This window comes from Odontesthes bonariensis, chromosome 2 (genome assembly GCF_027942865.1).
Source record: "Odontesthes bonariensis isolate fOdoBon6 chromosome 2, fOdoBon6.hap1, whole genome shotgun sequence".
In the NCBI taxonomy this organism is placed as follows: Eukaryota; Metazoa; Chordata; class Actinopteri; order Atheriniformes; family Atherinopsidae; genus Odontesthes; species Odontesthes bonariensis.
The window spans coordinates 36,828,919-36,849,311 of NC_134507.1; the positions used below are offsets into that span (position 1 = coordinate 36,828,919).

The 20,393-nt window shown below is 46.0% G+C and overlaps 16 non-coding genes and 1 pseudogene across 16 annotated transcripts; 3 read left to right on the forward strand and 14 right to left on the reverse strand.

Annotated features, from left to right (window-relative positions):
• The first annotated feature begins 148 nt into the window (after nt 1-148).
• Nucleotides 149-339, forward strand: LOC142368579 (U2 spliceosomal RNA). Its single transcript, XR_012767383.1, has one exon. It is a non-coding gene; the product is annotated as a U2 spliceosomal RNA (small nuclear RNA).
• Nucleotides 340-703: 364 nt separating this feature from the next.
• On the forward strand, nt 704-822 carry LOC142375331 (5S ribosomal RNA). Its single transcript, XR_012768930.1, has one exon. It is a non-coding gene; the product is annotated as a 5S ribosomal RNA (ribosomal RNA).
• Nucleotides 823-1,426: 604 nt separating this feature from the next.
• On the forward strand, nt 1,427-1,539 carry LOC142373501 (U5 spliceosomal RNA). The gene has a single exon (XR_012768508.1). It is a non-coding gene; the product is annotated as a U5 spliceosomal RNA (small nuclear RNA).
• Nucleotides 1,540-6,006: 4,467 nt separating this feature from the next.
• Nucleotides 6,007-6,170, reverse strand: LOC142365835 (U1 spliceosomal RNA). Its single transcript, XR_012766663.1, has one exon. It is a non-coding gene; the product is annotated as a U1 spliceosomal RNA (small nuclear RNA).
• Nucleotides 6,171-6,926: 756 nt separating this feature from the next.
• LOC142374184 (U5 spliceosomal RNA) lies at nt 6,927-7,039 on the reverse strand. The gene has a single exon (XR_012768659.1). It is a non-coding gene; the product is annotated as a U5 spliceosomal RNA (small nuclear RNA).
• Nucleotides 7,040-7,808: 769 nt separating this feature from the next.
• LOC142372316 (U5 spliceosomal RNA) lies at nt 7,809-7,921 on the reverse strand. Its single transcript, XR_012768214.1, has one exon. It is a non-coding gene; the product is annotated as a U5 spliceosomal RNA (small nuclear RNA).
• A 1,012-nt stretch (nt 7,922-8,933) lies between these two features.
• Nucleotides 8,934-9,052, reverse strand: LOC142375199 (5S ribosomal RNA). Its single transcript, XR_012768897.1, has one exon. It is a non-coding gene; the product is annotated as a 5S ribosomal RNA (ribosomal RNA).
• A 364-nt stretch (nt 9,053-9,416) lies between these two features.
• On the reverse strand, nt 9,417-9,607 carry LOC142368550 (U2 spliceosomal RNA). Its single transcript, XR_012767375.1, has one exon. It is a non-coding gene; the product is annotated as a U2 spliceosomal RNA (small nuclear RNA).
• Nucleotides 9,608-9,912: 305 nt separating this feature from the next.
• LOC142374275 (U5 spliceosomal RNA) lies at nt 9,913-10,025 on the reverse strand. The gene has a single exon (XR_012768681.1). It is a non-coding gene; the product is annotated as a U5 spliceosomal RNA (small nuclear RNA).
• A 605-nt stretch (nt 10,026-10,630) lies between these two features.
• Nucleotides 10,631-10,749, reverse strand: LOC142375515 (5S ribosomal RNA). The gene has a single exon (XR_012768975.1). It is a non-coding gene; the product is annotated as a 5S ribosomal RNA (ribosomal RNA).
• Nucleotides 10,750-11,113: 364 nt separating this feature from the next.
• On the reverse strand, nt 11,114-11,304 carry LOC142368556 (U2 spliceosomal RNA). The gene has a single exon (XR_012767378.1). It is a non-coding gene; the product is annotated as a U2 spliceosomal RNA (small nuclear RNA).
• A 305-nt stretch (nt 11,305-11,609) lies between these two features.
• Nucleotides 11,610-11,722, reverse strand: LOC142373505 (U5 spliceosomal RNA). Its single transcript, XR_012768509.1, has one exon. It is a non-coding gene; the product is annotated as a U5 spliceosomal RNA (small nuclear RNA).
• Nucleotides 11,723-12,326: 604 nt separating this feature from the next.
• LOC142400895 (5S ribosomal RNA) lies at nt 12,327-12,445 on the reverse strand. Its single transcript, XR_012772995.1, has one exon. It is a non-coding gene; the product is annotated as a 5S ribosomal RNA (ribosomal RNA).
• A 364-nt stretch (nt 12,446-12,809) lies between these two features.
• Nucleotides 12,810-12,989, reverse strand: LOC142370362 (U2 spliceosomal RNA; annotated as a pseudogene).
• A 5,924-nt stretch (nt 12,990-18,913) lies between these two features.
• LOC142373512 (U5 spliceosomal RNA) lies at nt 18,914-19,026 on the reverse strand. The gene has a single exon (XR_012768510.1). It is a non-coding gene; the product is annotated as a U5 spliceosomal RNA (small nuclear RNA).
• Nucleotides 19,027-19,630: 604 nt separating this feature from the next.
• LOC142401202 (5S ribosomal RNA) lies at nt 19,631-19,748 on the reverse strand. Its single transcript, XR_012773097.1, has one exon. It is a non-coding gene; the product is annotated as a 5S ribosomal RNA (ribosomal RNA).
• Nucleotides 19,749-20,112: 364 nt separating this feature from the next.
• LOC142368416 (U2 spliceosomal RNA) lies at nt 20,113-20,303 on the reverse strand. The gene has a single exon (XR_012767345.1). It is a non-coding gene; the product is annotated as a U2 spliceosomal RNA (small nuclear RNA).
• Nucleotides 20,304-20,393: the final 90 nt, after the last annotated feature.

Genomic DNA, 20,393 nt, shown 5'->3' on the forward strand with positions numbered 1-20,393 from the left:
AAAGTTGTACCATCTGAAACGGCTGAAGAGTGCTCACTGCAGCGGGTGGGCGGAGGTGCAAAGTGACGCTTTGTAGGCAAAAAAAGAGCACCGCCACAAGTGCGCATTGTGCCAGGAAGGGCTCTCGGACGTGAAACAGTGGAGGGTTATCGCTTCTCGGCCTTTTGGCTAAGATCAAGTGTAGTATCTGTTCTTATCAGTTTAATATCTGATACGTCCTCTATATGAGGACTACATATTAAATGGATTTTTAGGCACAGGGGTTGAAAAAGGGGCTTGCTCCGTTCACTCCACGCATCGACCCGGTACTGCAGTGCCGCCGGGAACGGTGTACTCTTCCCAACTCTTGTGAAATAACAAAACCAGCGGTACATGGTGGTAGTTTCAGGGAGCCATTGTATTCTGACTTCTAAAATGGAACTATAATCTTTAGAAAAGACGCAGCTTATGAGCACGTCGTGGGATTGAGCTTCCCTGGTTTCTCTGTATGACCATGAACACCAAACTACACACAGAGAACAGAGGAGCTTGACAGACACACACTAAGTTATCTGAGAGTCCCATTTTCAGCTGCAGAGAACAATCACATCAGGGAAGTCGACGTGCAGGCTCAACATCAGCCTCTCAAGCCAACTCTCTGGTAAAATAGGGGCAACGTATGGTTCCAGCACCTATGTAACACATATTTGTCATGGGGACTGTGGCTTACGGCCACACCGCCCTGAACACGCCCGATCTCGTCCGAACTCGGAAGCCAAGCAGGGTCGGGCCTGGTTAGTACTTGGATGGGAGACCGCTTAGGAATACCAGGTGCTGTAAGCATTTTTCTCTCTTCTCTCTGCATGTCTTTTGTTGAAACATCTGTTGATCACCCTGTGATCCATCTTGCTGATCCTGGATCTGCTAAGGTGTCCCAGGTCATGGTTGCCTTTGATCCTCATACATTTAACTTTGTCCTGACAAAGGAGCAGTTCCAAAAAGTCAAACAGGGACTGCCTTTGCATTTGACGCAGTCAAACTGCATGCGCCTGGAGAAGCCAAAAGGCTTACAGCACCTGGTATTCCCAGGCGGTCTCCCCATCCAAGTACTAACCAGGCCCGACTCTGCTTAGCTTCTGAGATAAAACTCTGGCTTTTAGTCTGCGAAAAGAGAGTGAAAGTGAACTCCACTTTGAGATGGCTCTGGGATTGGGCCGACTGGGAGAATTGCTTGAAAAAAACCTCTACACCCAATGAGCGGTCAGAACAAAGCCTCAAGACCCCTAGTCTTTTGCACAGAGTAAAAGACAAAGCAGCCATTGAATAGGGCCCGATTGTTCCTACCTGGTCGGCCGAGGAGCCAGCGTCTCAACCAAGCAAAGCTCACCGTGGGGAAGGTGGCTATGCCAACTAGCCTGATGCACTGCTCCCGCAGTGTCAAATACTCGTACTCTGGTTTCTCTTCATAACGTACAAGTCTTTCGCCTTTTACTAAAGACTTCCGTGGAGAGCAGCATTAATGAGTTGTTTCTATTTTTGGAAGGCTTTACCTTTGCGGGTGAAGCCCATTCAGTCTGTGCAAAGGAAATCTTCTTGCTGTGCCAAGTGACTTCTCGGAGTAGAGTCACCTTATTTGTTGAGACCGTGCCCATGTTCAAAGCTGGAGCGCTAAATTGTTGTTGTTTGAATGGTGCTCAGTGGAGCGGGCGGGAGTGCAAAGTTGTACCATCTGAAACGGCTGAAGAGTGCTCACTGCAGCGGGTGGGCGGAGGTGCAAAGTGACGCTTTGTAGGCAAAAAAAGAGCACCGCCACAAGTGCGCATTGTGCCAGGAAGGGCTCTCGGACGTGAACCAGTGGAGGGTTATCGCTTCTCGGCCTTTTGGCTAAGACTGCGATCGCCTCCTTTGGGTGGACTATTTTATGCCTTTTCGGCATTAAATTTTTCTCGCTTTGGAGGTTCTTTTTTGCGTTCGATCAAAGTATTCCAAGTCGTTTGTAGTTGGAGTTCTTTGTCTTTAAATTTTCTTGTATTACCCTTTTTTTTTCCAGGTTTTTGCTTTTTGAACGAGTTTCAGCTGAAACAGGGTCGGTGTCAGTGTTCCATTTTTTTAGAGGAAGGTAAGTATCCATTTTTAGTACCTTTTCATCCACTTTTTACTCTTTTATTGGGCTTTTAGTGTGATATTTATTTTTGTTCTTTTAAGCATTTTATTTAAAAAACTGTTTGTGGTGCCTCCATCATGTCGGCAAACTATGCTGGCATGAGGAGGCACCACAGCGCTAGGTTTTTATTTAAAGAAAAAGAAGGAAAGTTTATAGAGATGTCCAGATTGGACTTCTCCCGGAAGCTAATTCAAAACCTATTGAACTTCAAGCCAGACGATTTGAATTGCATCCTGTCATTGCCTTTTAACAAAGGTTTCGATGTAAGTTTTCGCACTGCAGCTTTGCTGCAGGAGTTTTGGATGAGATTTGGTAATGTGCAAGCCCAGTTTTCTGCGTTTACTGTTGAGAAACTTACTGACAATACTCTGAAGACAGTAATTGTCAGAATGTTCAATGAAATGGTGAACGCAGAAGATATCTGTATATGGTTGGGAAGATTCTGCACTGTTAAAGGCCAGGCAATGAAGGTGAGGGATGTTGACGGCATCTGGAACTGCGCCTGGAGGGTCCCCATCCAACAATGGCAAGACCCCCAGGGCTTCCAGGGCCTGAAACATCTCCCATCAATGATTGTCTTGGGAGAAAACAGAGGCTACATCCACTACCAGGGACAGCCCAAACTCTGCCGCAAATGTGGGGAGCACGGGCACCTGGTGGAGGCCTGCACGAAGGTGTTTTGTGGCAAATGTAGAGGAATCGGTCACACCTTCGAAGAGTGTACGAATGGCAGAAAGTGCAATCTCTGTGGAGAATCAAACCACCTCTTCAGAGATTGCCCAAAATCCTTTGCCAACAAATTGAAATCCAAAAAAACGCGGGAAGGAAATGGAGGGCAGACCGAGGCAGTTAACGAGCTACTAGAAACAGCTGGGCTGGAAAATTCAAACTTCCCGCCAAAATCCCTGAATGGTGGACAGCAGTCAGGTGAGGCCGAGGAGGAGGAGGGGCCTGCTACACCCCCACCAATGGAGAGTTCTGGAGAGGAGGAGGAGGAGGAGGAGGAGGAGGAGGAGGAGGAGGAGGAGGAGGAGGAGGAGGAGGAGGAGGAGGAGGAGGAGGAGGAGGAGGAGGAGGAGGAGGAGGAGGAGGAGGAGGAGGTGGAGGTGGTGCAGGCAGAAGGCGGAGCTAGTTCAGAATGTGAAGAAGTCCAATCACAGGATGATAGCGAGGATGCCTCCCTCCCAGATGCCCAGCAAACAAAGAGGCTTGCATCAGAATTGTCCTCTGATTCTCCTATAGTCTCAGAGAAGAGGGGAAGAGCTGGGACTACCTCAGACAGTTCATCTGTGGAGGAGCCCAGAGTCTTCCCCTCCAATTCACCAAATAGAAGTGAAGGAAGAGCTCCGTTCACAAGAAATTACATAACTGCTTTTAAGACATTTTAAATGTTTTAACCCTCATTTAGTCTTTTAAGATGTCATACCTGTTGTTTTTAACCATACTCATGACACTCACTCTCTCAACTATTAATGTGAGAAGTGTAAAGTCGAAAGTTAGAGCCCAGAGTGTTTTATCCTTTCTTAGTTCTTTTAAGTCAGATGTTCTTTTAATACAGGAATGCGGCCTACCGTTTTTAAAGCACTACAGACAGTGGGAGGAGATGTGGCCACAGACATCATTGTGGAGTGGATCCAACCAAAACAAAAATGATGGAGTGGCCATTTTGATCAAAAACCCTCAGGTTCTGGTGAAGGGCAGCACTGTGGTGAGAGACGGACGGGCACTTTTAGCACATTTGACTTTTATGGGACAAGATTTTAACCTCTTAAATATTTATGGTTTTAACGAAAAAAATGACCGGTATGACCTTTTAGAAGACCTGCAGTCCCACATGCTAGGTAGGGCACCACTAGTTTTAGGGGGTGATTTTAACTGTATTTTAAGCAGGAGTGACAGAAAAAGAGCAGGGGAATTTTTTAAAGTTGACAAAACATCGGTTTTATTACAGGGCATATGCAAGGATTTTAAACTTCAGGACTGTTTTAAAACCATGCATCCCAGAGAGGAGGGCTTCACCTGGTTCAGTGGTGATGGCACCAGAGCCTCTCGTATAGACTACCTTTTTACACGGGACTGCCCACCAACCGATGCTAGATTGACCCCCGTTTTCTTTTCTGATCACCTAATGCTTTCCTGCACCCTATCACTCTCTTCGGGTGTGACTTCCGGAAGTGGTCTGTGGAAACTAAACTGCTCCCTTTTAAAAGAAAATGAAATAGTTAGTCAGTACCGGGAGCAGTACCACGAGTGGCAGACCCTTCAAGACTTTTACGATACACATGCACACTGGTGGGAAATGGTGAAGGAAAAGACCCAGACTTTCTTTAGACAGGCAGGTAGGAGAAAAAAGAATAGGGAAAACAGACGCATGATGGGACTGCAGAAGCGACTACAGCGCTATTTTAAATTAAACCAACAAGGGATGGATTTTAATGATGAAATTAAACAAGTGAAAACAGAGATGTCGATTTTAGCAGATATTAAAAGTAAGGGTGTCATTTTAAGAAGCAGGGAACGAGAAATAGAGGAAGGAGAGAAGTGCACAAGGTATTTTTTTAAGAAAATTGTGAATAAAGGGGGGGCCATTTTAAAGCTAACAAAAGAGAACGGGTGCACAGTTGATTCAATGGAAGAAATTAAACAAGCTGTTGAACATTTTTATCGTGAACTGTACGAACAAAAACCTGTTGAAATGGACACCATGACAGAAGTTTTAAATTTCATAGAAAAAACAGTAAAAGACAGTGTGCTTTTAACCCAAGATTTTACAATTTCAGAGTTAAATAAATGTTTTACAAATTTTAAGAAAGGGAAGTCCCCAGGACAAGATGGACTTCCCGTGGAATTTTATTTGACCTTTTGGGATATTTTAGCACCTGACCTGTTTACAGTTTTTATGGAATTTGAGCAACTTGACCGACTTCCTGACAGTTTTAGAGCAGGGATAGTGACTCTTCTTCACAAAAAAAAAGACAAGACTGACTTGAAGAATTGGAGACCGATTACACTTTTAAACTTTGACTGTAAACTTTTTAGTAAACTTTTAGCTTCACGTATGTCCTTGTTTTTAGAAGACCTGATTCACCCGGATCAAGCCTGTGCCATCCCGGGGAGGAAGATAACCGACAGCCTCGTACTGATCCGAGACACCATCTGTTATGCGAGAGACAGAAACATTCGGCTAGCAGTCCTAAATTTAGACTTTGAGAAAGCCTTTGATCGGGTCTCGCACCAGTACCTTTTCCAGGTACTGCAAAAAATGGGGTTCCCAGAAAGGTTTATAGCTTGGGTGGGTCTGCTGTACCGGGGCATGAGTTGGAACTGTCAGAGGCTGACACCTCTTTTCCAGGTGCCTCACTCGTCCGGACGGTGCAGCAAATTCAACTGTCTGCAGTGCCATGCCAGCAGCTAACCTGAATCTGAAAAGCTTGCAGATTAAAACAGTCCGGCTTTTCTTCATCTTTCTGATCAGTTCTTGTTTCAACAACCAAGGAACTTGGAGAACAAATTTATTTAGTTTTTCCACTCTCCCCATCTCTAGAGCCACACCCACCCACACTGGGAAAATTCTTAGTTGAGGCAAACCCTCACGGCTTAATATCTCCAGTGCAGAAATGCTGCCGTATTCTCATCTCGTTGTTGCCATCACTAAGGCAACGCCCACCTGCCTGGGGTGACTGCACCGTATGACCTCACCTGACAACTGCGCAGCTGCATATCAGCTGTGCAGACCTGCCGCAGCATTCAGCAAACCTTGCAAAACATGGGTTTTAAAGATGGAAAGGTGTCGTTAAAGCAGCAACGCCAGGACAAAAACCAAGGTAGAGTTGACCAGGGATATTCACGTTATACAGTCAAATCAGGGGAGAGCGCGAACGCAGTCCCCCACCACCAGAAATTATGCAGTCGAGATTCCCACATTTGGGGAATTCGCAAGGGTCAGTACAGCCAGTGTGCAATGGCTGAGCCTCGTCCTGGGTGAACCACCTTCTTGATCATGGTATCTCCCCTGCCAGGTAAGTATGAGTTTGAACTGTCAGAGGCTGACACCTCTTTTCCAGGTGCCTCACTCGGCCGGACGGTGCAGCAAATTCAACTGTCTGCTGTTACATGCCAGCAGCTAACCTGAATCTGAAAAGCTTGCAGATTAAAACAGTCCGGCTTTTCTTCATCTTTCTGATCTTCTAGATGATAAAATAAAGCATTTCAGGTGGTTTAGTTCATAAAATTAAGCATTTAAAGCTGCAGTCGGCAAGTTTTCAAAATTGCGAGTCTAAAGTCGGAAAATTCAAACTGATACAACTTTCAGGTCCCTCCCCCAACCTTTAACAAGCTCCGAATCGCCCCCCAAACCCCTCCCCCTCTGTGGACGAGGTTGTGCACGTGAGTTCACACCAGTGTGAGCGCACACAAGCTGGGGCAGACTCACGCTCAGCAGCGTGTGCACAAGCTGTGATTGACAGGTAGGATTCCTCCACCCTAACTTGATTGGTTAAAAACAGCCGGGAGCGCTCGGTTTTTGCAAGCACGATTACAGGCTTCAGAGGGAGCTACAGATTTCGTTATTTTTCCTAAACAGACTATTTAATATTCTACTTCCAGAATCCCATGACAGTTCAAGCTAATATGACTAAAAAAAAGTTGCCGACTGCCGCTTTAAGGTGGTTTAGTTGATAAAATAAAGCATTTCAGGTGGTTTAGTTGATCAAATTAGGCATTTCAGGTGGTTTAGTTGATAAAATGAAGTACTTGAGGTGGATTAAACCACCTCAAGTACTTCACCCGCAAAGGTAAAGCCTTCCAAAAATAGAAACAACTCATTAATGTTGCTCTCCACAGAAGTCTTTAGTAAAAGGCGAAAGACTTGTACGTTATGAAGAGAAACCAGAGTACGAGTATTTGACACTGCGGGAGCAGTGCATCAGGCTAGTTGGCATAGCCACCTTCCCCATGGTGAGCTTTGCTTGGTTGAGACAATCCGGCTTTTCTTCATCTTTCTGATCTTCTAGAAAATTCCTAAAGAAATTTTGATGGGTGCCAATCTACTGCCCGCCCAATAAAATTTTTTTTTTAGTTTAGTTAAAGTCGAGAGTCTCTTGTCACATAAACTTTGAATGAGGTCTCTGTGATGTCGGATGGCTGAGTTATGGCAACTCCAAAATAGGGCAGTTTCTGGCATTTAGGCAAAAGTGCCTTCTATTTCACTCCTATAACCATGGGTATTAATCGTGATAGAAATATCTTGAACAACCCCTATAAAGTTGAGAGTCTCCTGTCACATATAAACTTTGAATGAGGTCTCTGTGATGTCGTATGACTGAGTTATGAGGCCTCCAAAACAGGGCTTTTTTTTTTTTAGCATTTTTGGCTCGTTAAGTATTTGACGTGGTTTAGATCATGAAAATGAAACATTTGAGGTGGTTTAGATCATGAAAATGAAACATTTCAGGTGGTTTAGATCATGAAAATGAAACATTTCAGGTGGTTTAGTTCAGAAAGTTTAGCATTTCAGGTGGTTTAGTTGATAAAATTAAGCATTTCAGGTGGTTTAGTTCATAAAATTAAGCATTTCAGGTGGTTTAGTTGATATAATTAGGCATTTTAGGTGGTTTAGTTGATAAAATGAAGTACTTGAGGTGGATTAAACCACCTCAAGTACTTCAACCGCAAAGGTAAAGCCTTCCAAAAATAGAAACAACTCATTATTGTTGCTCTCCACGAAAGTCTTTAGTAAAAGGCGAAAGACTTGTACGTTATGAAGAGAAACCAGAGTACGAGTATTTGACACTGCGGGAGCAGTGCATCAGGCTAGTTGGCATAGCCACCTTCCCCACGGTGAGCTTTGCTTGGTTGAGGCTACGGCTACACGAAAACGAAACAAGGTTTTTTTTTTAAAACGGGTACGAAAATTCTTGCGACCACACGGCAACGCGCTGCTGTAAAGACTCAGGTCCAGACGAAAACGGATGAAAACGATGAAACGATGCAGTACACACGCCACTGTGTCACGCCACGCTGTGAGACAATAGAGAAGTGTTAAAATTGGCTCACAGCGTCAACGTTTGACTGACGCAAAAACGTTTTAGCTGTAACAATGGAAACGAAACGAGGCCGTTTTCAAACTTTCCCACTCTGGAACCCGTTCTCAAAAACTATCGTTTTGGGGTAGTGGGAACACCGGCTCCGTGTGGCCGCGACAGCGAAACGATAAGAAAAAGTATCGTTTACAGTGAAAAACGTTTTCGTGTAGCCGCAGCCTGAGACGCTCGCTCCTCGGCCGACCAGGTAGGAACAATCGGGCCCTATTCAATGGCTGCTTTGTCTTTTACTCTGTGCAAAAGACTAGGGGTCTTGAGGCTTTGTTCTGACCGCTCATTGGGTGTAGAGCTTTTTTTCAAGCAATTCTCCCAGTCGGCCCAATCCCAGAGCCATCTCAAAGTGGAGTTCACTTTCACTCTCTTTTCGCAGACTAAAAAGCCAGAGTTTTATCTCAGAAGCTAAGCAGAGTCGGGCCTGGTTAGTACTTGGATGGGGAGACCGCCTGGGAATACCAGGTGCTGTAAGCCTTTTGGCTTCTCCAGGCGCATGCAGTTTGACTGCGTCAAATGCAAAGGCAGTCCCTGTTTGACTTTTTGGAACTGCTCCTTTGTCAGGACAAAGTTAAATGTATGAGGATCAAAGGCAACCATGACCTGGGACACCTTAGCAGATCCAGGATCAGCAAGATGGATCACAGGGTGATCATCAGATGTTTCAACAAAAGACATGCAGAGAGAAGAGAGAAAAATGCTTACAGCACCTGGTATTCCCAAGCGGTTTCCCATCCAAGTACTAACCTGGCCCGACCCTGCTTGGCTTCCGAGTTCGGACGAGATCGGGCGTGTTCAGGGCGGTGTGGCCGTAAGCCACAATCCCTGTGACAAATATGTGTTACATAGGTGCTGGAACCATACGTTTCCCCTATTTCACCAGAGAGTTGGCTTGAGAGGCTGATGTTGAGCCTGCACGTCGACTTCCCTGATGTGATTGTTCTCTGCAGCTGAAAATGGGACTCTCAGATAACTTAGTGTGTGTCTGTCAAGCTCCTCTGTTCTCTGTGTGTAGTTTGGTGTTCATGGTCATACAGGGAAACCAGGGAAGCTCAGTCCCACGACATGCTCATAAACTGCGTCTTTTCTAAAGATTATAGTCCTATTTTAGAAGTCAGAATACAACGGCTCCCTGAAACTACCACCATGTACCGCTGGTTTTGTTATTTCACAAGAGTTGGGAAGAGTGCACCGTTCCCGGCGGCACTGCAGTACCGGGTCGATGCGTGGAGTGAACAGAGCAAGCCCCTTTTTCAACCCCTGTGCCTAAAAATCCATTTAATATGTAGTCCTCATATAGAGGACGTATCAGATATTAAACTGATAAGAACAGATACTACACTTGATCTTAGCCAAAAGGCCGAGAAGCGATAACCCTCCACTGTTTCACGTCCGAGCGCCCTTCCTGGCACAATGCGCACTTGTGGCGGTGCTCTTTTTTTGCCTACAAAGCGTCACTTTGCACCTCCGCCCACCCGCTGCAGTGAGCACTCTTCAGCCGTTTCAGATGGTACAACTTTGCACTCCCGCCCGCTCCACTGAGCACCATTCAAACAACAAACAATTTAGCGCTCCAGCTTTGAACATGGGCACGGTCTCAACAAATAAGGTGACTCTACTCCGAGAAGTCACTTGGCACAGCAAGAAGATTTCCTTTGCACAGACAGAATGGGCTTCACCCGCAAAGGTAAAGCCTTCCAAAAATAGAAACAACTCATTAATGCTGCTCTCCACGGAAGTCTTTAGTAAAAGGTGAAAGACTTGTACGTTATGAAGAGAAACCAGAGTACGAGAATTTGACACTGCGGGAGCAGTGCATCAGGCTAGTTGGTATAGCCACCTTCCCCACGGTGAGCTTTGCTTGGTTGAGACGCTCGCTCCTCGGCCGACCAGGTAGGAACAATCGGGCCCTATTCAATGGCTGCTTTGTCTTTTACTCTGTGCAAAAGACTAGGGGTCTTGAGGCTTTGTTCTGACCGCTCATTGGGTGTAGAGCTTTTTTTCAAGCAATTCTCCCAGTCGGCCCAATCCCAGAGCCATCTCAAAGTGGAGTTCACTTTCACTCTCTTTTCGCAGACTAAAAAGCCAGAGTTTTATCTCAGAAGCTAAGCAGAGTCGGGCCTGGTTAGTACTTGGATGGGGAGACCGCCTGGGAATACCAGGTGCTGTAAGCCTTTTGGCTTCTCCAGGCGCATGCAGTTTGACTGCGTCAAATGCAAAGGCAGTCCCTGTTTGACTTTTTGGAACTGCTCCTTTGTCAGGACAAAGTTAAATGTATGAGGATCAAAGGCAACCATGACCTGGGACACCTTAGCAGATCCAGGATCAGCAAGATGGATCACAGGGTGATCATCAGATGTTTCAACAAAAGACATGCAGAGAGAAGAGAGAAAAATGCTTACAGCACCTGGTATTCCCAAGCGGTCTCCCATCCAAGTACTAACCTGGCCCGACCCTGCTTGGCTTCCGAGTTCGGACGAGATCGGGCGTGTTCAGGGCGGTGTGGCCGTAAGCCACAATCCCTGTGACAAATATGTGTTACATAGGTGCTGGAACCATACGTTTCCCCTATTTCACCAGAGAGTTGGCTTGAGAGGCTGATGTTGAGCCTGCACGTCGACTTCCCTGATGTGATTGTTCTCTGCAGCTGAAAATGGGACTCTCAGATAACTTAGTGTGTGTCTGTCAAGCTCCTCTGTTCTCTGTGTGTAGTTTGGTGTTCATGGTCATACAGGGAAACCAGGGAAGCTCAGTCCCACGACATGCTCATAAACTGCGTCTTTTCTAAAGATTATAGTCCTATTTTAGAAGTCAGAATACAACGGCTCCCTGAAACTACCACCATGTACCGCTGGTTTTGTTATTTCACAAGAGTTGGGAAGAGTGCACCGTTCCCGGCGGCACTGCAGTACCGGGTCGATGCGTGGAGTGAACAGAGCAAGCCCCTTTTTCAACCCCTGTGCCTAAAAATCCATTTAATATGTAGTCCTCATATAGAGGACGTATCAGATATTAAACTGATAAGAACAGATACTACACTTGATCTTAGCCAAAAGGCCGAGAAGCGATAACCCTCCACTGTTTCACGTCCGAGCGCCCTTCCTGGCACAATGCGCACTTGTGGCGGTGCTCTTTTTTTGCCTACAAAGCGTCACTTTGCACCTCCGCCCACCCGCTGCAGTGAGCACTCTTCAGCCGTTTCAGATGGTACAACTTTGCACTCCCGCCCGCTCCACTGAGCACCATTCAAACAACAAACAATTTAGCGCTCCAGCTTTGAACATGGGCACGGTCTCAACAAATAAGGTGACTCTACTCCGAGAAGTCACTTGGCACAGCAAGAAGATTTCCTTTGCACAGACAGAATGGGCTTCACCCGCAAAGGTAAAGCCTTCCAAAAATAGAAACAACTCATTAATGCTGCTCTCCACGGAAGTCTTTAGTAAAAGGCGAAAGACTTGTACGTTATGAAGAGAAACCAGAGTACGAGTATTTGACACTGCGGGAGCAGTGCATCAGGCTAGTTGGCATAGCCACCTTCCCCACGGTGAGCTTTGCTTGGTTGAGACGCTCGCTCCTCGGCCGACCAGGTAGGAACAATCGGGCCCTATTCAATGGCTGCTTTGTCTTTTACTCTGTGCAAAAGACTAGGGGTCTTGAGGCTTTGTTCTGACCGCTCATTGGGTGTAGAGGTTTTTTTCAAGCAATTCTCCCAGTCGGCCCAATCCCAGAGCCATCTCAAAGTGGAGTTCACTTTCACTCTCTTTTCGCAGACTAAAAGCCAGAGTTTTATCTCAGAAGCTAAGCAGAGTCGGGCCTGGTTAGTACTTGGATGGGGAGACCGCCTGGGAATACCAGGTGCTGTAAGCCTTTTGGCTTCTCCAGGCGCATGCAGTTTGACTGCGTCAAATGCAAAGGCAGTCCCTGTTTGACTTTTTGGAACTGCTCCTTTGTCAGGACAAAGTTAAATGTATGAGGATCAAAGGCAACCATGACCTGAGACACCTTAGCAGATCCAGGATCAGCAAGATGGATCACAGGGTGATCAACAGATGTTTCAACAAAAGACATGCAGAGAGAAGAGAGAAAAATGCTTACAGCACCTGGTATTCCCAAGTGGTCTCCCATCCAAGTACTAACCAGGCCCGACCCTGCTTGGCTTCCGAGTTCGGACGAGATCGGGCGTGTTCAGGGCGGTGTGGCCGTAAGCCACAGTCCCTGTGACAAATATGTGTTACATAGGTGCTGGAACCATACGTTGCCCCTATTTTACCAGAGAGTTGGCTTGAGAGGCTGATGTTGAGCCTGCACGTCGACTTCCCTGATGTGATTGTTCTCTGCAGCTGAAAATGGGACTCTCAGATAACTTAGTGTGTGTCTGTCAAGCTCCTCTGTTCTCTGTGTGTAGTTTGGTGTTCATGGTCATACAGAGAAACCAGGGAAGCTCAATCCCACGACGTGCTCATAAACTGCGTCTTTTCTAAAGATTATAGTTCCATTTTAGAAGTCAGAATACAATGGCTCCCTGAAACTACCACCAAGTACCGCTGGTTTTGTTATTTCACAAGAGTTGGGAAGAGTGCACCGTTCCCGGCGGCACTGCAGTACCGGGTCGATGCGTGGAGTGAACGGAGCAAGCCCCTTTTTCAACCCCTGTGCCTAAAAATCCATTTAATATGTAGTCCTCATATAGAGGACGTATCAGATATTAAACTGATAAGAACAGATTTTTTTTTTTCTTTTGAAAAATTTATTGACACTAATACATCACATTTTCATAAAAACTTCATATTTAAGACATATGTTTTACCTATGAATAAAAACATCAATAAATAAGTGTAATCTGTATAACCACATTTAAAACAAACAACAATAAAACAAGTTTTCCATGGGGTATTACAGATAAGGTCAATGTCGTCTAATGTAAAAGCTACATGTGAAGTAGTTCTCATGCGAGTAGCAGTTTGTATTGAGTGTCTTTAAAAAGGAGTGCATTAGTTAAAATGCTCTCTTCCAAGTCCATTTTTTGTGCAGGAGCGCAGTGAGTCCCTATCCAGGGAAACTCATTTCGCTCCCCCAAACAGTAGGTCTCTCGGGATCCTGTCGTGGTGCTCAGAGGAGATCCCCACCCTGTTGCTCCTTCCCACCTGCCTCACCCGGAGAGCCAGGCCGTCGCTGCTTTGACCTTTTTGTGTGTAGCTCCGGCTCCTTCATCCGAATGGGCACAGAGGCGATTCTTCTTTGTGGATGTGTCCTAGGCCCGCCGCCTGCAGCTCCGGCCACTTGAGCCGCCGCTGCGGCCATCCGGATCACAGCCACGGGGGGGATCTGCATGCGCTTCCTCACCAGCAAGTTCCTGGAGGTCCACATGGCGTCTTTCATAGCGGCTAGGGTGAGCCACTGCTTGGCAAAGTCATTCTTTTTTATTTTTGTTTGGCTCACCCCATAGAGCACGAGTTGTGCTGTGAGGACCTCCCTTGCTGGCAAGTACGGGAATTGCAAGGAGCCGGCTGTTGCCCACTGGTCTGCAGCAGCGCTGCACTCCCAGAGCAGGTGCCTCACCGACTCGGGCGCGCCACAACCAGGTCGCGGGCAGGTTGAGATTGCTGACATGCCCCGGGAGTGCATAACGGACCTGACTGGGAGGATCTCATGAGCCACCATCCACGACAGGTCCCGGAGTCTGTTTGGGAGAGCGGAATGGTTGACGTTGCACCAAACTGTTGAGGGCTCGCCGAACGCGAGCCCACGCACTGGACTCACTGGTTCCCGCTCCTGCACAACAGAAATCAAAGAGCGGTGATTTGTTAAAACATGCAACTCCTCTGCCTCCAAGTTAAAATGCTTTAAGAACGTCTGGATAAAAGCATAGGATGGTGGCAGGCTAAAAGACACAGGCACTTTTAGGTCGGTGGGTAAAATCTTCAGTCTTCTGAGGTAAGAACCCATCCAGAATCGTGTCATTGCTTTAGTTTTGGGGTTTCCGGATGGGTCTGTGGCCTGTAGGATATGCAGTGTAGTGTATCTGCTTCCTAAAAACAAATAAAAATCAGGCACTCCTTTTCCTCCTTTCTCTTTTGGTTTCTTCATTACATCTCTCCTCAGTCTTTCCCACTTGGAGCCCCACAGAAAATAAAAAATGGCTCGGTCCAGGTCTAAAAGCACTTTTCTAGGTGGGATAAAAACAGAACTGATTAGTAAAAGCAAAGGTAAAATCACGGCTTTGATGATTAAAACCTTTCCTTCAATGGTCAGTCCTCTAAGTCCCCAGTATCCTAGTCTTTGCTTTACTTTCCCTACCACGTCTGGCCAGTTTGATGTCCCTCCCCCTTCCTTGTCAAAATTAATCCCCAGTATTTTCTGTTTTGTCTGGGTTATAGTCACGGGGAGTCCTGCAGTCTCAGTCGCTGTCCATGGCCCGTAAAATTGGGCTTGGGTCTTGTTTCTGTTTAGTTTTGCCCCAGAGGCCCGTCCATACCAGTCAGTCAAGTCCAGAGTCCTATTGATGGATATTAGGTCTGTACATAAAATGTTTACGTCGTCCATATATAAAACACACTTTGTCGATAGTCCCCCGCTCCCCGGGACTCTCACCCCATTGATTCGGTGGTCCCTTCTCAAGCTCTGTGCCAGTGGTTCCACACAGATGATGTAGAGGAGGGCAGATAACGGACAACCCTGACGGACACCGCAGTGGATGTTTACTGCTTTTGTCAGATGCCCGTTAACAAGGAATTTGCTGGTAATGCCCCGGTACAGCAGACCCACCCAAGCTATAAACCTTTCTGGGAACCCCATTTTTTGCAGTACCTGGAAAAGGTACTGGTGCGAGACCCGATCAAAGGCTTTCTCAAAGTCTAAATTTAGGACTGCTAGCCGAATGTTTCTGTCTCTCGCATAACAGATGGTGTCTCGGATCAGTACGAGGCTGTCGGTTATCTTCCTCCCCGGGATGGCACAGGCTTGATCCGGGTGAATCAGGTCTTCTAAAAACAAGGACATACGTGAAGCTAAAAGTTTACTAAAAAGTTTACAGTCAAAGTTTAAAAGTGTAATCGGTCTCCAATTCTTGTCTTTTTTTTTGTGAAGAAGAGTCACTATCCCTGCTCTAAAACTGTCAGGAAGTCGGTCAAGTTGCTCAAATTCCATAAAAACAGTAAACAAGTCAGGTGCTAAAATATCCCAAAAGGTCAAATAAAATTCCAAGGGAAGTCCATCTTGTCCTGGGGACTTCCCTTTCTTAAAATTTGTAAAACATTTATTTAACTCTGAAATTGTAAAATCTTGGGTTAAAAGCACACTGTCTTTTACTGTTTTTTCTATGAAATTTAAAACTTCTGTCATGGTGTCCATTTCAACAGGTTTTTGTTCGTACAGTTCACGATAAAATTGTTCAACAGCTTGTTTAATTTCTTCCATTGAATCAACTGTGCACCCGTTCTCTTTTCTTAGCTTTAAAATGGCCCCCCCTTTATTCACAATTTTCTTAAAAAAATACCTTGTGCACTTCTCTCCTTCCTCTATTTCTCGTTCCCTGCTTCTTAAAATGACACCCTTACTTTTAATATCTGCTAAAATCGACATCTCTGTTTTCACTTGTTTAATTTCATCATTAAAATCCATCCCTTGTTGGTTTAATTTAAAATAGCGCTGTAGTCGCTTCTGCAGTCCCATCATGCGTCTGTTTTCCCTATTCTTTTTTCTCCTACCTGCCTGTCTAAAGAAAGTCTGGGTCTTTTCCTTCACCATTTCCCACCAGTGTGCACGTGTATCGTAAAAGTCTTGAAGGGTCTGCCACTCGTGGTACTGCTCCCGGTACTGACTAACTATTTCATTTTCTTTTAAAAGGGAGCAGTTTAGTTTCCACAGACCACTTCCGGAAGTCACACCCGAAGATAGTGATAGGGTGCAGGAAAGCATTAGGTGATCGGAAAAGAAAACGGGGGTCAATCTAGCATCAGTTGGTGGGCAGTCCCGTGTAAAAAGGTAATCTATACGAGAGGCTCTGGTGCCATCACCACTGAACCAGGTGAAGCCCTCCTCTCTGGGATGCATGGTTTTAAAACAGTCCTGAAGTTTAAAATCCTTGCATATGCCCTGTAATAAAACCGATGTTTTGTCAACTTTAAAAAATTCCCCTGCTCTTTTTCTGTCACTCCTGCTTAAAATACAGTTAAAATCACCCCCTAAAACTAGTGGTGCCCTACCTAGCATGTGGGACTGCAGGTCTTCTAAAAGGTCATACCGGTCATTTTTTTCGTTAAAGCCATAAATATTTAAGAGGTTAAAATCTTGTCCCATAAAAGTCAAATGTGCTAAAAGTGCCCGTCCGTCTCTCACCACAGTGCTGCCCTTCACCAGAACCTGAGGGTTTTTGATCAAAATGGCCACTCCGTCATTTTTGTTTTGGTTGGATCCACTCCACAATGATGTCTGTGGCCACATCTCCTCCCACTGTCTGTAGTGCTTTAAAAACGGTAGGCCGCATTCCTGTATTAAAAGAACATCTGACTTAAAAGAACTAAGAAAGGATAAAACACTCTGGGCTCTAACTTTCGACTTTACACTTCTCACATTAATAGTTGAGAGAGTGAGTGTCATGAGTATGGTTAAAAACAACAGGTATGACATCTTAAAAGACTAAATGAGGGTTAAAACATTTAAAATGTCTTAAAAGCAGTTATGTAATTTCTTGTGAACGGAGCTCTTCCTTCACTTCTACAGGTGAGAAGCGAGGGTGTTGAGCTCTATTCCCCGGTCGGACTCTGGGGGTTGGCCTCTGTTGCAAGGTTTTGTTAAACTTTGAGTCTCTAGGGGTTGATTGCAGAACTACATTTAAAAAAGAGACCTCATTTGGTGAATTGGAGGGGAAGACTCTGGGCTCCTCCACAGATGAACTGTCTGAGGTAGTCCCAGCTCTTCCCCTCTTCTCTGAGACTATAGGAGAATCAGAGGACAATTCTGATGCAAGCCTCTTTGTTTGCTGGGCATCTGGGAGGGAGGCATCCTCGCTATCATCCTGTGATTGGACTTCTTCACATTCTGAACTAGCTCCGCCTTCTGCCTGCACCACCTCCTCCTCCTCCTCCTCTCCAGAACTCTCCATTGGTGGGGGTGTAGCAGGCCCCTCCCCCTCCTCGGCCTCACCTGACTGCTGTCCACCATTCAGGGATTTTGGCGGGAAGTTTGAATTTTCCAGCCCAGCTGTTTCAAGTAGCTCGTTAACTGCCTCGGTCTGCCCTCCATTTCCTTCTCGCGTTTTTTTGGATTTCAATTTGTTGGCAAAGGATTTTGGGCAATCTCTGAAGAGGTGGTTTGATTCTCCACAGAGATTGCACTTTCTGCCATTCGTACACTCTTCGAAGGTGTGACCGATTCCTCTACATTTGCCACAAAACACCTTCGTGCAGGCCTCCACCAGGTGCCCGTGCTCCCCACATTTGCGGCAGAGTTTGGGCTGTCCCTGGTAGTGGATGTAGCCTCTGTTTTCTCCCAAGACAATCATTGATGGGAGATGTTTCAGGCCCTGGAAGCCCTGGGGGTCTTGCCATTGTTGGATGGGGACCCTCCAGGCGCAGTTCCAGATGCCGTCAACATCCCTCACCTTCATTGCCTGGCCTTTAACAGTGCAGAATCTTCCCAACCATATACAGATATCTTCTGCGTTCACCATTTCATTGAACATTCTGACAATTACTGTCTTCAGAGTATTGTCAGTAAGTTTCTCAACAGTAAACGCAGAAAACTGGGCTTGCACATTACCAAATCTCATCCAAAACTCCTGCAGCAAAGCTGCAGTGCGAAAACTTACATCGAAACCTTTGTTAAAAGGCAATGACAGGATGCAATTCAAATCGTCTGGCTTAAAGTTCAATATGTTTTGAATTAGCTTCCGAGAGAAGTCCAATCTGGACATCTCTATAAGCTTTCCTTCTTTTTCTTTAAATAAAAATCTAGCGCTGTGGTGCCTCCTCATGCCAGCATAGTTTGCCGACATGATGGAGGCACCACAAACAGTTTTTAAATAAAATGCTTAAAAGAACAAAAATAAATATCACACTAAAAGCCCAATAAAAGAGTAAAAAGTGGATTAAAAGGTACTAAAAATGGATACTTACCTTCCTCTAAAAAAGATGGAACACCAACACCGACCCTGTTTCAGCTGAAACTCGTTCAAAAAGCAAAAACCTGGAGAAAAAAAAGGGTAATACAAGAAAATTTAAAGACAAAGAACTCCAACTACAAACGACTTGGAATACTTTGATCGAACGCAAAAAAGAACCTCCAAAGCGAGAAAAATTTAATGCCTAAAGGCATAAAATAGTCCACCCAAAGGAGGCGATCGCAGTCTTAGCGAAAAGGCCGAGAAGCGATAACCCTCCACTGTTTCACGTCCGAGAGCCCTTCCTGGCACAATGCGCACTTGTGGCGGTGCTCTTTTTTTGCCTACAAAGCGTCACTTTGCACCTCCGCCCACCCGCTGCAGTGAGCACTCTTCAGCCGTTTCAGATGGTACAACTTTGCACTCCCGCCCGCTCCACTGAGCACCATTCAAACAACAACAATTTAGCGCTCCAGCTTTGAACATGGGCACGGTCTCAAGAAATAAGGTGACTCTACTCCGAGAAGTCACTTGGCACAGCAAGAAGATTTCCTTTGCACAGACAGAATGGGCTTCACCCGCAAAGGTAAAGCCTTCCAAAAATAGAAACAACTCATTAATGCTGCTCTCCACGGAAGTCTTTAGTAAAAGGCGAAAGACTTGTACGTTATGAAGAGAAACCAGAGTACGAGTATTTGACACTGCGGGAGCAGTGCATCAGGCTAGTTGGCATAGCCACCTTCCCCACGGTGAGCTTTGCTTGGTTGAGACGCTGGCTCCTCGGCCGACCAGGTAGGAACAATCGGGCCCTATTCAATGGCTGCTTTGTCTTTTACTCTGTGCAAAAGACTAGGGGTCTTGAGGCTTTGTTCTGACCGCTCATTGGGTGTAGAGGTTTTTTTCAAGCAATTCTCCCAGTCGGCCCAATCCCAGAGCCATCTCAAAGTGGAGTTCACTTTCACTCTCTTTTCGCAGACTAAAAGCCAGAGTTTTATCTCAGAAGCTAAGCAGAGTCGGGCCTGGTTAGTACTTGGATGGGGAGACCGCCTGGGAATACCAGGTGCTGTAAGCCTTTTGGCTTCTCCAGGCGCATGCAGTTTGACTGCGTCAAATGCAAAGGCAGTCCCTGTTTGACTTTTTGGAACTGCTCCTTTGTCAGGACAAAGTTAAATGTATGAGGATCAAAGGCAACCATGACCTGGGACACCTTAGCAGATCCAGGATCAGCAAGATGGATCACAGGGTGATCAACAGATGTTTCAACAAAAGACATGCAGAGAGAAGAGAGAAAAATGCTTACAGCACCTGGTATTCCCAAGCGGTCTCCCATCCAAGTACTAACCAGGCCGACCCTGCTTGGCTTCCGAGATCGGACGAGATCTGGCGTGTTCAGGGCGGTGTGGCCGTAAGCCACAGTCCCTGTGACAAATATGTGTTACATAGGTGCTGGAACCATACGTTGCCCCTATTTTACCAGAGAGTTGGCTTGAGAGGCTGATGTTGAGCCTGCACGTCGACTTCCCTGATGTGATTGTTCTCTGCAGCTGAAAATGGGACTCTCAGATAACTTAGTGTGTGTCTGTCAAGCTCCTCTGTTCTCTGTGTGTAGTTTGGTGTTCATGGTCATACAGAGAAACCAGGGAAGCTCAATCCCACGACGTGCTCATAAACTGCGTCTTTTCTAAAGATTATAGTTCCATTTTAGAAGTCAGAATACAATGGCTCCCTGAAACTACCACCAAGTACCGCTGGTTTTGTTATTTCACAAGAGTTGGGAAGAGTGCACCGTTCCCGGCGGCACTGCAGTACCGGGTCGATGCGTGGAGTGAACGGAGCAAGCCCCTTTTTCAACCCCTGTGCCTAAAAATACATTTAATATGCAGTCCTCATATAGAGGACGTATCAGATATTAAACTGATAAGAACAGATACTACACTTGATCTTAGCCAAAAGGCCGAGAAGCGATAACCCTCCACTGTTTCACGTCCGAGAGCCCTTCCTGGCACAATGCGCACTTGTGGCGGTGCTCTTTTTTTGCCTACAAAGCGTCACTTTG